The sequence below is a fragment of the Perognathus longimembris genome, chromosome 13, assembly GCF_023159225.1.
Source record: "Perognathus longimembris pacificus isolate PPM17 chromosome 13, ASM2315922v1, whole genome shotgun sequence".
Classification (NCBI taxonomy): Eukaryota; Metazoa; Chordata; class Mammalia; order Rodentia; family Heteromyidae; genus Perognathus; species Perognathus longimembris.
This window is the reverse complement of record NC_063173.1, coordinates 6,051,289-6,067,020: the sequence shown is the minus strand read 5'-3', so window position 1 is coordinate 6,067,020 and position 15,732 is coordinate 6,051,289. Positions and strand designations below refer to the sequence as shown.

General features: G+C 44.5%; 1 protein-coding gene across 3 annotated transcripts in view; it reads left to right on the top strand.

Annotated features, from left to right (window-relative positions):
* Positions 1 to 15,732, top strand: part of Rab30 (RAB30, member RAS oncogene family) — a 76,693-nt gene that overhangs the window by 26,770 nt on the left and 34,191 nt on the right. The window contains exon 1 of one of the 3 annotated variants that reach the window (XM_048359898.1): positions 7,549 to 7,784. The exons of the other annotated variants lie outside the window; for them this stretch is intronic. The gene's annotated coding sequence lies outside the window, so the exon portion shown is untranslated. Of the gene's footprint in view, positions 1 to 7,548; positions 7,785 to 15,732 lie in introns of those variants that run through there. 3 annotated transcript variants of the gene reach the window in all.

The window sequence follows — 15,732 nt, the reverse complement described above, 5'->3', positions numbered from 1 at the left end:
TTTTTTTTTTTTTAATTAAAGACTTTTAAAAAACAAGTTTGTAGGTATTGTTCTAAAAAGCAAACAAACAAAAGAACACCAGTCTTTCTTTTCTTTTTTTTTTGCCAGTCATGGAACTTGAACTTAGGGCCTGAGCACTGTCCCTGGCTTCTTCTTCTTTTTTTTTTTTTTTTTTTTTTGGCCAGTCCTGGGCCTTGGACTCAGGGCCTGAGCACTGTCCCTGGCTTCCTTTTGCTCAAGGCTAGCACTCTGCCACTTGAGCCACAGCGCCACTTCTGGCCATATTCTGTATATGTGGTGCTGGGGAATCGAACCCAGGGCCTCATGTATACGAGGCAAGCTCTCTTGCCACTAGGCCATATCCCCAGCCCCCTGGCTTCTTTTTGCTCAAGGCTAGCACTCTACCACTTGAACCACAGCACCACTTCTGGCTTTTTCCATATATGTGGTACTGAAGAATTGAAGCCAGGGCTTTGTGCATGCTAGGCAAGAACTCTACTGCTAAGTCACATTCCCAGCCCAGATGACTTGTTTTTGTATAAAGAATGGTGTGAGCTTTCTTTGTTATTCATTGTAGGCAGTTTCTCCATATGGCATTAGAAAGGCAAGGCTTGTGGATTTGAGTGTAGAAAGTGGTATCCTTTGATCTTAGGCCTATGGGCTTGTTCATAGAAGCCGGTACACAGCATTAATAATTGCTGCATATCACTTGGAGGGATCCAAATTAAATAAAGGAGGCTCTCACTATGCTGTGAAAATAGACTTGGGTTCTATTGGTAAGATTCTTCAGGGATTTTCGGGGGGGGGGCAGAGATACACGTCTCATTTGTAGGCATTTGAAAAATCCCTTACAATAGAAAACAAAGGGATATTTGTTTTCTAATATAAAACAGTTCAAAGACCTGCCTATATTTCTTGTTAGGTCTTTTTTTCCCCCCATCAAGTCCAGCCCTACACAAGCTTCCCATATCAGGAGGACAACCTCACTTAGGAATTGCTTGCTATGATTACCTACTTTTGAACATTCCTTAATTATTCATGAGTCCTATAACTGTATCAAGGTTCAGTCTGCTTTACTGCAGTGTATTATATTATATTCACTCATCTCTCCCTTCCGCAGCAGCAGTGTAGTTGCCACTAGGAAGAAAGCAGGGGAGCTGTCTAGGAAGAATGAGAAGGGTCTGTTCTTTATATGATAGCTTCCTATGTTGCCAGATAAAGAAAGATTTGGATGGGATTATTTTTGTTTAGCCCTTTTATTTGGCAAATTTTCCAACAGATATTGTGAAGAACCCTTAACATCCTTTTAGTAAGACTTGCTAATTGTTAACATTTGTCCACATTTGCATTATATTGCTCTACGCCTGCATGTAAACCAGGTAAACCTGGGTGGGAGACACCATGGCGCTCTCTTCTACAGTGTAACTTCAATATCATTTACAATGGTCTAGAACTTTAACATTGATTTTGTGATATTGTCTAATACACCAACTGGTCTGTATTTTACCTTCAGTCACTTAGATTTCCTGTGCAGCACATTATGCAAAAACTTAGTGGCTTAGAATGATTTACATGTATTGGTGCCTCTAATGTCGTGAGTCATTTGGGTGGTCTGACTAATGCAGGTCAGGGTCCTTGCTTGACAGGTCCTGGTCTGTCTTCAGTCAGCTGCTAGACACACTGAAGGATCTGGTCCTAATTGGCCTGTCTGGGTGACTTGGTATGTTAGAGTCCTGTCGTTCCATCACAGGGTAGGGTGGCTTATTCCAGGGCTAAGTGCCTGTTTCAGGGAAGAGGGGGCAAATGGAGGCCTCGTGGCACAGCATCACTTGCATTGCAGTCTTTTGGCCAAAGCAAGTCACAAGGTCCTTTAGATGAGATGAACTCCCAAGTCATTGCTCAGGGGCGTGGATTCAGTCATAGCCACAGCCATATACTTATAATCCAAATAATATTGATAATAGTGTTAATGTTAATAATTTAACTCTGGATACTATCAAGGATTACACGTGAAGCCAGGCGCCAGTGACTCACACCTATAATCCTAGCTACTCAGGAAACTGAGATCTGAGGATCTCTGTTCAAAGCCAGCCTGGGTGGGAAAAGTCCGTGAGACTCTTATCTCCAATTAACTACCAGAAAACTGGAAGTAATGCTGTGGCTCAAAGTGGTAGAGCGCTAGCCTTGAACTGAGGAGCTCAGGGACAGCGCCAGGCCCAGAGTTCAAGCCCCAGGACTGACAAAAAGAATTACACATTAAATTTATCTTAGCTTCTTAGCTTCCCCCGCCCCTCCCAGTTTTGGGGCTTGAACTCAGGGCCTGGTCACCATCCCTGAGATTCTTTTGCTCAAGGCTAGCATTCTACCTACCACTTGAGCCACAGTGACACTTCTGGCTTTTTCTGTGTATGTGGCACTGAGGAATTGAACCTCTGTGCATGCTACGCAAGCACCCTACCGCTAAGCCACGTTCCCAGCCCCAGCACTTCCCTTTTCTTTATGTCTACCTCCTCCTGTGGCTTCGGTTCCTGGTGTGCTCTTGGTTCTCTGCCTGGTCCTCTGGATTACTCTAGCGGTTTTGACTTCCTAGAGAGAGGACAATGGCAATTCGAGCTTCTCTTGGTTTGCATATGAGAATGGCATGTCTTAGAACCTTTTATCTTGGCAGTTTGTCCACATTTTGAAGATTGTAGTTTAATAGAAAACTCTCAAATTACTGTAAATTCTCTGTAACACTAGTATATTGATGCCGTGCCTGTTGGAACTCCATAAGTCCGTGTTGGAATCATTCACTTATTTAATTACTCATTTATATTTTCAATGAACATTAAATTTCTAGTCAATGACTTGCGTTTACTAAATTTAACAGTTGGTTGCTTTTCCCCTCAAATTATCTTAATATGTTTTTCTCTGGCCTTTTCTTTCAACCTTTGTTGAAGTTTGTTTGTCTCTACTTCGGGGAGTTGCTAGTTGTATGGCTTGTTAATCTCTAGCAATAATTCTAGCAGTTTTCCCAAGCAGGTACAATACTAATGGCGACCTTCTGTATGGTTGAAAGGATTTGAAGAAAATTATTGCACATAACTGACATCTACCATACAACTATAGATCTATAGGAATAGATGTTAACTATAATTATTTTTCCTAATAGAATGAGTCAGACATGAGGCTTTGGTCCTCACAGTGAACATCCTGAATTAGGTATTATTTCCCTCATGGTTCAAAGAGAGAAACCAACACTCAGAGGACTTAAATAGTTTGTCAGAGGATGTAGAGCTAATTTCACATCTGGAGTTTTCCGTTCCATCACTGCCTGCACCAAAATAACTTGAAGCACCTTGTATGCCACTTAGAAATGGACCCCTTCACTATTCACATATAATCTGTCATCAAGTCTTTTCAGTCTTATCCCAGAATGCAGAATCCATTTCTTTTTTTTTTTTTTTTTGGCCATTTTTTTGGCCAGTCCTGGGCCTTGAACTCAGGGTCCTGAGCACTGTCCCTGGCTTCCTTTTTTTGCTCAAGGCTAGCACTCTGCCACTTGAGCCACAGCGCCACTTCTGGCCATTTTCTATATATGTGGTGCTGGGGAATCGAACCCAGGGCTTCATGTACACAAGGTAAGCACTCTTGCCACTAGGCCATATTCCCAGCCGCAGAATCCATTTCTACTAACATCAAGGCATCATCATCGCTCCCCTGATCCTGAACTCATTTTCTTCCTACAGTCCCTCCTCCACACAGCAACCAGAATTATCCCTTGAAAGCACGAATCAGGTCATGTAATTTTCCTGATGAAAACTCGCTGCTTTCTTATGTTCAGAAGAACCAACTCCTGCCCATGGCCAGCATGGCTTTGCCTCATCCGAGCTGTTCTGTCCTCTTCCATGTTCCCTCAGCCCTACTCCTTGGCCTCCTTGCTGGTTCCTGGACATGCCAGGCCTTCACCTACAGCCAGCCCATGCCTTTCTGTTCTTTCTGCCCACATTTTTCTTTTCCGAGCTGTCTAAATGGCTGACTCATTTTGGCTTTTCAGGTCTCAGCTCCAATCCTACATCCTCAGAGAGGACTGCTATCATCACCCATCCCTGGCTCAAGCTCTTCATCCTGGAGAAAGTCTTCACATTTGTATAGCTGTATTTTGTTATCATGACTATATATATATGTATATAGCGACTGTACTCTATTGTTGCTAGCTAGGAAGAGATGATCAATCAATATCTGACGAATAAATGAACAAACTCCTAATTGACAGAATAAAAACATTGGAATCATATTGAAAAAAAAAGATTTGAATGTGAGCTTTGTAACTTGCTGTGTAATTTCTGGCAAATTTTCATTATCTTTAGTCTTCAGATGAGCATCTTCCTGCTAGCAAATGATCTACTTCATAGAATGGTGTGAAGGTTAAGATATCAGCTTTGGGGTTAATTAAAATATCAGCCATGGGGGCTGAAAATATGGCTTAGTGGTAGAGTGCTTGCCTAGCATGCATGAAGCCCTGGGTTTGATTCCTCAGTACCACATGCACAGAAAAAGCTGGAAGTGGCATTGTGACTCAAGGGATAGAGTGTTATCCTTGAGCGAAAGAAGCTCAGGGACAGTGCCCAGGCCCTGAGTCCAAGCTCCAGGGCTGTTATATATCAGCTATGGGCTGGAGGTGTGGTTTCAGTGGTAGAGCTCCTACCTACCAAATGTGAAGCCCTGGGTTCAAACCTCAGTCTACTAAAAGAAAAAAAAAGGCATCAGATGTGAAGGTGCTGTCACACTATCAGACAACTTTTAGGTGCTTTGTCTCCCTCAAGGACTGGCGCTTAATTCTGAACATGCCTAGAAAAAGTCTGTCAAGCTTCAGCCTGATGAATGGAACTGCTTTTTGTGTGTGTGTGTGTGTGTGTGTGTGTGTGTGTGTGTGTGTGTGTGTGTGTGTGTGTATAACATAAGCCTGGTGTAAGATACCTGTGATGCCCTTCAGGAAACATTTGCCTGGCTGGCTTCTAGACCAGAGTGTCAACTGTTACTGTGGGGCACGCTCAGTCTGATAATCCAGAGTCTTTACTGGGATGCAGAGTACAGACCTGTAGATCTATAGTTGTATGGTAGATGTAGGCTACGTGCAGTTATTTTCTTCAAATCCTTTCAACCATACAGAAGGTTGCCATTAGTACTGTACCTGCTTGGGAAAACTGCTAAAATTATTGCTAGAGATTAACAAGGCATACAGCTAGCAAACCTGACACTGTGTGGATTGGGATGTTCTGTCTAGACAGCCATCTCCCTTGAGAAATCACCGTTGCTCTAGGAGGAGGCACGTGGGCTCCTGTTGAGAATCCGAGATGGGCCTGTGGGCTGTTGGAGTGGGGGCTTGCTGTGAAGCGGGGTGGGCCCATGGATTGGAGTCTTGCAGAAAGCGCTTTCTGCCTTTAGGTTGTAAAGCACAGTGCTCTTCTACAGAGAGGTAATGGAGGCAGAGCTCAAGGAATATGGCAATGAGCTATCAGCCTTGCTAGGGCTGGTCGTTCGGTGCTCTGACTGAAGGGCGTAGGAACAACTGAAAGGTAAGCCTGGAGGGTGGGTCTCCTGCTAGAGAGGGGCAGAAACCTTTGCACAACTTAACTGCTTGGCACGATGGCCTGACTGGTTCGGCTCTGTGGGCTACGAGAGAGTTTTTTTTTTTTTTTTGGCCAGTCCTGGGCCTTGGACTCAGGGCCTGAGCACTGTCCCTGGCTTCTTCCCGCTCAAGGCTAGCACTCTGCCACCTGAGCCACAGCGCCCCTTCTGGCCGTTTTTTCTGTATATGTGGTGCTGGGGAATCGAACTTAGGGCCTCGTGTATCCGAGGCAGGCACTCTTGCCACTAGGCCATATCCCCAGCCCCTACGAGAGAGTTTTTAATCAAACATTCTAGACTTTGGTAGTTCTGGGTTCAGATCCCCAACTCAGTACCTGCCTTGGCTTTGGTCCATCCACTTCATGTCTAAGCTGTAGTTTGCTGAGGGTGAAGTGGGGATAAAAATAACTCCTATCTCAGCGGAAGCTGAAATGGCACGGCACATACGGAGCTGGGGATATGGCCTAGTGGCAAGAGTGCTTGCCTCGTATACATGAAACCCTGGGTTCGATTCCCCAGCACCACATATATAGAAAACGGAGTGCTTAGCTTAGTGACTGACACACACCAGGGACCCAGAAAATGCTTACTCTTTTTATTTTTTTGCCAGCCCTGAGGCTTGAACTGTGGGCCTGGGCACTGCCCCTGAGCTCCTATTTCTCAAGGCTAGCATCCTACCATTTGAGCTACAATGCCACTTCTGGCTTTTTCTGTGATTTAACTGGAGAAAAGAGTCTTCTGGGCTTTCTTGCCCCAGCTGGCTTTGAACTGCTATCCTGAGTAGCTAGGATTACAAGTATGAGCCACTGGCTCCTGACTTATGCTTATTCTTTTTTTAGGCAAGGCAAATCAGGGTTGTTTTTACTATTATTAACTGCTGGTACTGCGGTTTGAACTCTGGACCTGGGTGCTGTTCCTTGGCTTTTTTGCTTAAGGCCAGCATTAGACCATGTGAGCCCCACCTCTACTTCTGGCTTTTTTTTTTTTTTTTCTTCTTTTTTTTTTTGGGTACTGGGGATTGAACTCAGGACGTTGCACTTGCTAGGCAAGCGCTTTGCCACTGAGCTACATCCCAGCCCATATTTCTGGCTTTTTTGGTGATTAATTAGAGTCTCATGGACTTTCCTTTCTGGGATGGCTTCAAACTGTGATTCTCAGATCTCTGAGATCTCTGAATTGTTAGGATTTAAAGGTCAGCCACGTGCCCAGTGGTCAGGGTTTTTGTTGTTACTTTTATTTTTTTATTTTGGTTGTCCTGGGACTTAAATTCAGGGCATAGGCACTATTTCTGAGCTGCTTTTGCTCAAAGCTAGCACTCTACCACTTGAGCCATAGTGTTGTTGTTGTTGTTGTTTTTGTAATTTATTGCAGATAAGAGTCTTGTGGACTTTCCTACCCAGACTGGCTTGGAACAGTGATCTTGCGACCTCAGCCTCCTGAGTAGCTAGAATTATAGATGTGAGCCACCAGCGCCTGTCCTGTTATCTTTGCTGAGCTTCACTCATACTGAACTTTGAGTCTCACCTCTTCACTTTCAGAAGCAGTGCTGTTTTGGACAAGGTATCTAGCCTCTGTGAGTGAGCGTTATTACTTAGTTGCCCTTGGCAGTTCCCACCTCATGAAGGTCAAATGAGATCTGAGTGCTTGGTAACGTAGCAAGTGCTGGAAATGCTCACTTCTTCCCCCTTTGCCCCTCCCGTATTTGAAACACGGTCTCTTTAAGCTTGTTAAGATTCCCCACTAGCCCGCGTGCAGCTGTGGGTAGACAGTTTGGCAGAAGGCAAGGCTCTTTAAAAAAGAAATTTTAAAAGGCTGTTTCATAATGTGTTGGCGCGGCTCTGCGGCCGCACCCGGCGCTTCTCGGAGGCCCAGGGCTGGGGTAGTTAGCGTGTGCCTTGCTGTCACCTAAATAACCTTGGAAAGGGGCTGCGGGGAGAGGCGTGGCTGAATACAAAATTGATTTTCTTTCCTGCTCTTTGGGAGGAAGCGAGCTCGGGGATTCTTGGCTGCACAGGGAAGGGTTGGCAGGCCTGGACTGCACTTAGCAGCCAGGGGTTTTCTGGTTTTCATTAAAATTCTGTGGCCGTCTTTCCAGATTGTTCCATGGGATATGACTGTGCAGTGAAGCTGTTTATGCTGTTCTCTCAGGCACATGCCCTCACCAAATAACAGAGGTCAGAAAATGAAAGCTAAACAGCCTGACTGATGGGTTTTGTGAAGCCGTCTTTGTGACGAGGGACCCCCAAATATAACTGCAGAGCTCGACTTTGGCTAGGTCTTAAATACAGATGAAGAGGCAGACGAGGCTGAGCTGGAAATAGGTAGCAGAGAGAATCTGGTTACAGCTTGCTCTTGAGGATGGACAGCTCTTGACAGCAGAGAGTTTTCCTGGCAGCTACCATAGTGTTTATAAATGTTCCATGAAAGAAAATTGTCTGTCTCCATCATTTGGGGGGTAGATGCTGATACTTTGTATGCCCAGGTTTTCTTGACAGTGACAAACTGAAGTAAAGACAGTTCAGCTATAGTGTTAATTTCCGGTTCAGATTGAAACTTGAGTTGCAATCGGGATTCTACTATTAGCTTGCTTTATGACCTTAGACAAGTTAGATTCCTGGGCCTTGCCTTTGCAGTATGGTTGCAAGGACTACATGAGATAAATTATGTAAAGCTCTTTGGCATATCATATGTTCTCAACAAATGGTGGATGTTATTACGAATTAGGCTAGATTTGACCTGTCACTACAGCTTGCCTAGATTTATCCCAGTTCTGTCATCAAAAACATTTGTTCTTCATCCACCCAGCTTTGTATCACTTAAAGCTTGAGGAAAATCTATTCTCTGGGGCAAGCTAGAACTCCTCGCACTGAAAAATGATAACTATAGGGTTTCCCAGTGATAAGCCGAAGACGTCAGAAATTCCATCAGTAGGTTACTTAGTAGAAAGAAAGGATTTTCTCTGTCATTATTTTTTATTTTTATTTTTATTTTTTTTGCCAGTCCTGGGGCTTGGACTCAGGGCCTGAGCACTGTCCCTGGCTTCTTCCTGCTCAAGGCTAGTGCTCTGCCACTTGAGTCACAGCGCCACTTCTGGCCATTTTCTATATAGGGTGCTGAGGAATTGAACCCAGGGCCTCATGTATAGGAGACAAGCACTCTTGCCACTAGGCCATATCCCCAGCCCTCTCTGTCATTATTGATAGATAGATTGTGAGAAAGCATCTTAGTTGGTCCTAAGTTAAAGTCCCTTGATAATAATCCCAAGATGGCATTGTAGAAGCAGGATAGTTTAGTCCTATTTGGCTTTGAAGCAAACTCCATTCCTAGCCATTCTTGCCCTCACTGTCCTAGCTCCAATGAACTGCTCACAGAAAACAATGAACGCAAAATGTTTCATGCACACCAAGGAGTGACTGGCATATACATTTCCAGTTTGAGGAAGGATATTAGAATGAAAATTACCTATCTACCATCTAATTTGTTAAATTGAACATGATTGGTACTTTAGAAGTGGCTTGTGAACCCTCCTCCTGGGAGATGGTAATTATCCTGACTTGTGTTTATCATTCTCTTACTCTTCTTTATGGTTTACTCACCCATATTAATATTACTGAAATATATGTTGTTTGTTTATGTTTGTTTGGAGGTACTGGCCTTTGAACTCAGAGCCTCCTGCTTGCTAGGCTGGCACTCTATGGTTGAGCCATACTTTCAGTCCTCCCTGTGTTGTTTTTTAAAAACAGGAAGCAAGTACAATCTAGCAAGCTTTGTAAGAACAGGGCAACAGCATCTCTAACAGACGTAAACTGTGGATCATCGTCTAGCTTTCTTCCTGGGAGTCCAAAAGGCTCTAATGAAGAAGTGGGGTGTCAGGATTGTGATCCAGTCCAAGGAGATGTGTTTCATCACTGCTGGGGTGTCTGGTGGGGCTACAGTGTGAGCATGCGCTAGGCATCCTGTTGGAATAGGGTTAGAGTAGACTGCTCCAGTGTGTCTGCCTCTAGCCTCTCTCTGCCCTACCACGAGCTCTCAGGAAGTCGATCAAAGTGTCAGTTCTTGCAGACAGGCAGTAAGGAGGACGCAAGCACACTTGGGCAGCATGTGAGAAGACAAATGCAGTCAGAAGACAGTCTGGAGGGCTTACCTGTGCATTCTCGGTTAGATTAGATAATGACTGGGTTGTGCCACAGGTGGAATCGATTTACCTAAAACCTCACCTCTAAATCTAATCGTGCCAGTAGAGATCACTGATTTACTGTAAATACTGGGAAAAGAAGGAAGCAAACAGGTAAGTTCAGATTATAAAACATTCTATTCGGCAACTGATTTGGCGTCTGTAATAAATTAATGGCATGAAAAATAACAGAATGGTTTAAGAATTAAAATCTGGGATAATCACAGTATGTTCTGTCTGCGATCCCCAGTACTCAGAAGGCTGAGGCAGGAGCAGAGCCCAGGAGTTTGAGGCCAGCTTGGGCAACATAGTGAGACTCCATTTTTAAACATAAATTTATTTATTTATTAATGTACTCTGTTGTTGTTGTTGTTGTTGCTATTATTATTTCTTTTTTGCCAGTCCTAGGGCTTGAACTCAGGGCCTGGGCATTGTCCCTGAACTTCTTTTGCTCAAGGCTAACGCTCTACCACTTGAGCCACAGCGCCACTTCGAGCTTTTTCTGTGTGTATGTTTCTCTGTCTGCGTTTTCCATGAACGCTAGGCAAGCACTCTAACACTAAGCCACATTCCCAGCCAGAGACTCCATTTTTTTTTTTAAAAGACTATCTCACATGTAGTTACCTTGTTTTCACTTGGATAGTCTATGCGTTAGTTGTGGCAGCCGTCACTAAATACCACAGGCTGTGTAGCTTAAACACTGAAACTTTTCTCACAGTTCTGGAAGCCAGAGTTCCCAGGTCAGGTGCCAGTTTGGTTGATTTCTTCTGAGGCTTCTCTGTGTGGCTTGCCTATGGCTGTCCTTTCACGGTCTCTTCACCAGCATGAGTTCCTGGTGTCTGTGTCCCAATCTCCCCTTCACAGATATCCATCAGATTAGATCAAGGCCAGCCATCTTAATGGCCTCATTTAACACTGTTACTCCTGTAGCCTCCAAATATAGTCACATTATAAGATACTGGGAATTTGTTAGGACTGCAACGGGAGTGTTTTTGTGTTTGCTAACACTAGGACTTAAACTCAGGGCCCAAGTTCTGTCCCTTAGCTTTTCCCCTCAAGGCTGGCACTTTGCCATTTGAGCCACAGCCCCACTTCTGGCTTTTTGGTGGTTAATTGAAGATAATTTCATGGACTTTCCTGCTTGGCTTGACTTCAAACGACTATCTTCAGACCTCAGCCTCTTAAGTAGCTAGGATTACAGGCGTGACTTATCAGCTCCTGGCCCAAAATGAATTTTTTTTTTTTTTGGCCAGTCCTGGGCCTTGGACTCAGGGCCTGAGCACTGTCCCTGGCTTCTTCCCGCTCAAGGCTAGCACTCTGCCACTTGAGCCACAGCGCCGCTTCTGGCAGTTTTCTGTATATGTGGTGCTGGGGAATCAAACCGAGGGCCTCGTGTATCCGAGGCAGGCACTCTTGCCACTAGGCTATATCCCCAGCCCCCCAAAATGAATTTTTGATGGTTATTTTGGAGTTGGAGTCTCAGACTTTTCTTCTTCGGATGCTTTGGACCACAGTCCTCTAAATCTCATCCTCCTGAGTAGGGTCACAAATGAGAACCACTAGCTCCTGGCTGAATTTCTGAGATGCTGTGGATTGGAAAATGCCTTTAGTCTGTTCTCAGACTTGATTTACAATTTGCCTAGGTATTGCATTCTAGTTTGGAGATCATTTTCCTTTGCCTTTAGAGGGATTGCTTCATTGCTGTAGAGTTGAGAGGTTCTGCTTTCTTTATAGCTTGTTTGCCTTATTTCTCCTCGCTGACAGTTGATAGAATTCTCTTTTTGGCTTCGATTTTTTTTTCAAGTTTTATACAAATTCTATCCTGTGCTTGGTGTGCTGGTTCATCTCAACCTGGAAACTTGCACCCTTCAGTTATGATTTTTCTTTCATTTTTCTGTTTTCTCCCATTGGGAATTTATGTTATTCATATATAAGTCCCCTGTTGTAACTCTACAAGAATGTTCTTAACCACTCCTTTTTGTTTCCTACATTTTTGTTGTTTGACTTTATTCTCTAGAATAGCCATCAGTGTTATCTTTCTGTTCTTTCATTGAGTTTTTCTAGTTTTTACTATTACGTTGTCAATTTCTAAAAGCTCTTTTTGCTTTCAGAGTGTTTCCTTTTTGCAGTATCCTATTTCTGTTTCATGGATAGTTTTATTTTGTGAGAATGATACTTCCCACCCTGCATGGTATCTGTTCCTCCAAGTTGCTTGCTTGCATTTTAGTCTTTACCATAGTCTGTAACGCCAAATCTTTCCCAAGATGCCACTGAATGTGATACTTGGCTGTGTTGCTCTTGATTAAAAGAGGGAGGAAGCTTGGCCTGTTATTCTAACTACTCAGGAGACTAAGATCCGGATCGAGGTTCAAAGCTAAGCCCAGGCAGGAAAGTCCATGAGACTCCATCTCCAATTAACGACAAGAAAACTGGAAGTGGCACTGTAGCTTAAAATGGTAGAGCACTAGCCTTGAGCAAAAGGACTCAGGGGCAGCACCCAGACCCAGAGTTCAAGTTCCTTGACCGGCAAAAAAAAAAAAAAAGAAAAAATGGGAGGAAAAAGGCTGCTAAGACTTTGCTAGTCACTAGAGACCATATAGAGAATGATTTCATGTCTCTGAAATGTCCAGAATAGGCAAATCCACAGCCCCAGAAAGGTGCCAGGGGAATGGAATAAAAGCAAAATGACCGAGTATGTGAGAGGAGTTTTATTTATAGATGGAAAGACATGAGAGTATTATAAAAATTGATAACGATAATACGTATAATCCAACTCTTAGTATCCTGAACACATTGAACTGTGCTTTTAAAAGGGCAGTTAGTTGTATGTTGTGTGAATTATATTGCAGTAGTGCTCTCCCTCAATGCCGGCAGGAAATTCCGAATGCGGGAGGTGGCTGGTTAGCTTGGAGCCGGGAGCCGGGACGTCAGCCCCTTCACGTTTCTCTCAGTTGCACCCACTGAGCAGAGTTGGATTCGACCTGGCGAGGCTGTGGGGCTCCAGAAGGAGAGGGATCTGTGCGCTGCCTCTCCAGGGTTTGCTGTTTCTCTCCAGCCTTGCCGGGCTGCGCCTCCAGAATTCTGCCGGGGAGGTGGAGGACTGGAGGGAGCCGACTTCCTGCACAGCTTCCCCCCCCCCTTCTTCCTCCTCTGTCCCATGCTCTGCCCAGGGGGTACAAGGCACTGCCAGTTCCTGTGCTTTTGAAAGGGGTTCTGTTGTTCCAGTCAGCTGAGTTCTCAGCTTGCCGTGCATTTGGGTTAGGACTCCGATTTCTTGTCGGCTAAGTCATGGATTTGTTCATCTGCTTCTCAGCTTCCGGATTTTGACACCGCTCTCTCCTTTCATCTGTCTCTGTACTTGCCATGTTTCACTAGCGGGGCGAGGAAGCGGAGCGAAGAAGCGCTTCACTGAATTTTTATGAGATATTGAAATATGGGAAATTAAATGTACTTCTGTGTGCCGCCTTCTCCAGAAGTTTCTTAAAAAACCCTCACCTTATTCTATTCTATTTAGCCCTGTCTTATTTATCTATATATGTGTTTATTTGCTTAGGAGACTCTTTTTGGGGAGTGTGTGCCAATACTGGAGCTTGAACTTAGAGCCTAGGTGCTGTCCCATAGCTTTTTTGCTCAAGGCTGTTGCTCTTTTTTTTTTTTTTTTTTTTGCCAGTCCTGGGCCTTGGACTCAGGGCCTGAGCACTGTCCCTGGCTTCTTCCCGCTCAAGGCTAGCACTCTGCCACCTGAGCCACAGCGCCCCTTCTGGCCGTTTTCTGTATATGTGGTGCTGGGCAATCGAACCCAGGGCCTCATGTATACAAGGCAAGCACTCTTGTCACTAGGCCATATCCCCAGCCCCCTGTTGCTCTATTAGTTGAGCCTTTGGGTGGCAACTTGGAGATGAGTCTCACAGACTTTCCTGCCTTATCTGGCTTTGAAGCAGGATCCTGAGCTCTCTCTTCATCAGCCAAGCACAAAGAGGAATCTTAATTTTAACATATATGCCTCTTCTGAACTTAAACCCTGGCAAGAAGGAGTCTCTGCTTTTGTGCCTACCGGGCATTTTCTACCCACCTCCTCTTCTAGGATCATTTTCTTGCACTTGGCTGGGCACAGTGTGGGCTGTCGGGCTACCTCCGTGCCCCTTCACTGTGAGGAGCCGGGCTTGGGAGGACTGTGCGCTTGTTCTCTGTATCACAGTGCCTTGCTCTCGGTAAACACGGTTAACTCACAGACACGGGATAATTCAGTATTGTGCTTCCAGGGGTGGGGACAGATAACCTTCCAATGCCCCTTTCCTCCCAGTCTTTTAAAGGCATGACTGGTAACTGTTAAAGAGGAAAATATGCTGGGAGTCTTGTTGTTATGCAGTGCCGTTCCCTTTGCTTTCAAGCCTGTGCTTTTTACCTAGGTTGGAGAGGGAGTGGTGGCTACGTGAATGTAAACATCCTCACAAAGAAGACACAAACCCCATCAGACATGCATCCTTTCACTCCTCTGGTAGGGAGGCTGTTTGTCTACATTCTGCTTCACACTAGAGAAGGGAGAATGTCTTCTGTCTTGGCAGATACTTAGTTCCTCTTCTCTTTCCTTTTGGACAAAATGTCAGGAGAACTTCAGAAATTGCTGATTACATTCTTGAAAACTCTGTTACAGAAGTTTCCCTGGGGGCTGGGGCATGACCTAGCGGTAGAGTGCTTGCCTTGCATACATGAAGCCCTGGGTTCGATTCCTCAGCACCACATACACAGGAAAAGCCGGAAGGGGCGCTGTAGCTCGAGTAATAGAGTGTTAGCCTTGAGCAAAAAGGAGCTAGGGACAGTGTTCAGGCCTGAGTCCAAGCCCCAGGACAGGCCAAAAACAAAACAAAACAAAACAACAACAACTGTATTCCTGATGAAAGAAATCACGGTAGCATAGATACCACTTCAGATTCTAGTTAAAATGTTTTTTTTAATATTAAATAAAGCATACTTATATAAATCATTTAAACAGTACAAAAGAATATATAGGAGGTTGGGAATATGGTCTAGTGGTAGAGTGCTTGCCTCGTATACATGAAGCCCTGGGTTTAATTCCTCAGCACCACATACACAGAAAATGGCCAGAGGTGGTGCTGTGGCTCAAGTGGTAGAGTGCTAGCCTTGAGCGGGAAGAAGCCAGGGACAGTGCTCAGGCCCTGAGTCCAAGGCCCAGGACTGGCACACACAAAAAAGAATATATAGAAAAACATCCAAGTAGAAATTGAAAGCCTTTTCTCAGTGGACATTAGTGAAACACATTCTTAGTCAGAATATTTAGGAAAGGAATCTAGCAACCTTAATTTAATGAAACTCTTTGGATGAGTTTTAAGTAGTTTACCTGGAGCCAGCATTTTAGAAGTCCTTGTCTACCGCAAGGCCTACAGCTATTATTTTTACTTGAGCTCAAACAACATGATTTGTGATTAACTAATGCACAGTGTATTGAGCTGTGTGTCAGAGAGTGTGGACAATCTCATGAAATATGTAAAATATGAGGTATATCTTCTAGAACATCCTAATGGAGAAAGAAAAAGCTGATTTTCACCAAGTCATTAGGAGGGGAGGAATTAACATTTATGGAACTTTTACTATATGTAAGATGCAATGGTGGGTTCTTTATAAAAGTATCTCATTTGCATCTGAGCAGCTGTTGAGGTAAGTAATCTTATTTCCATTTTCTAGATTGGGAACCAAGGCTCGGAGAGTCACTTGCCCGAGGTCATTTAGCTTGTAAAAAGGTGAAACACAGACACATGTATCCTTCTGGATTTTTCTATTATTAGGCCCTTCCTTCCTTCCTTCCTTCCTTCCTTCCTTCCTTCCTTCCTTCCTTCCTTCCTTCCTTCCTTCCTTCCTTCCTTCCTCCCTCCCTCCCTCCCTCCCTCCCTCCCTCCCTCCCTCCCTCCCTCCCTCCCTGTGGGGCTTGA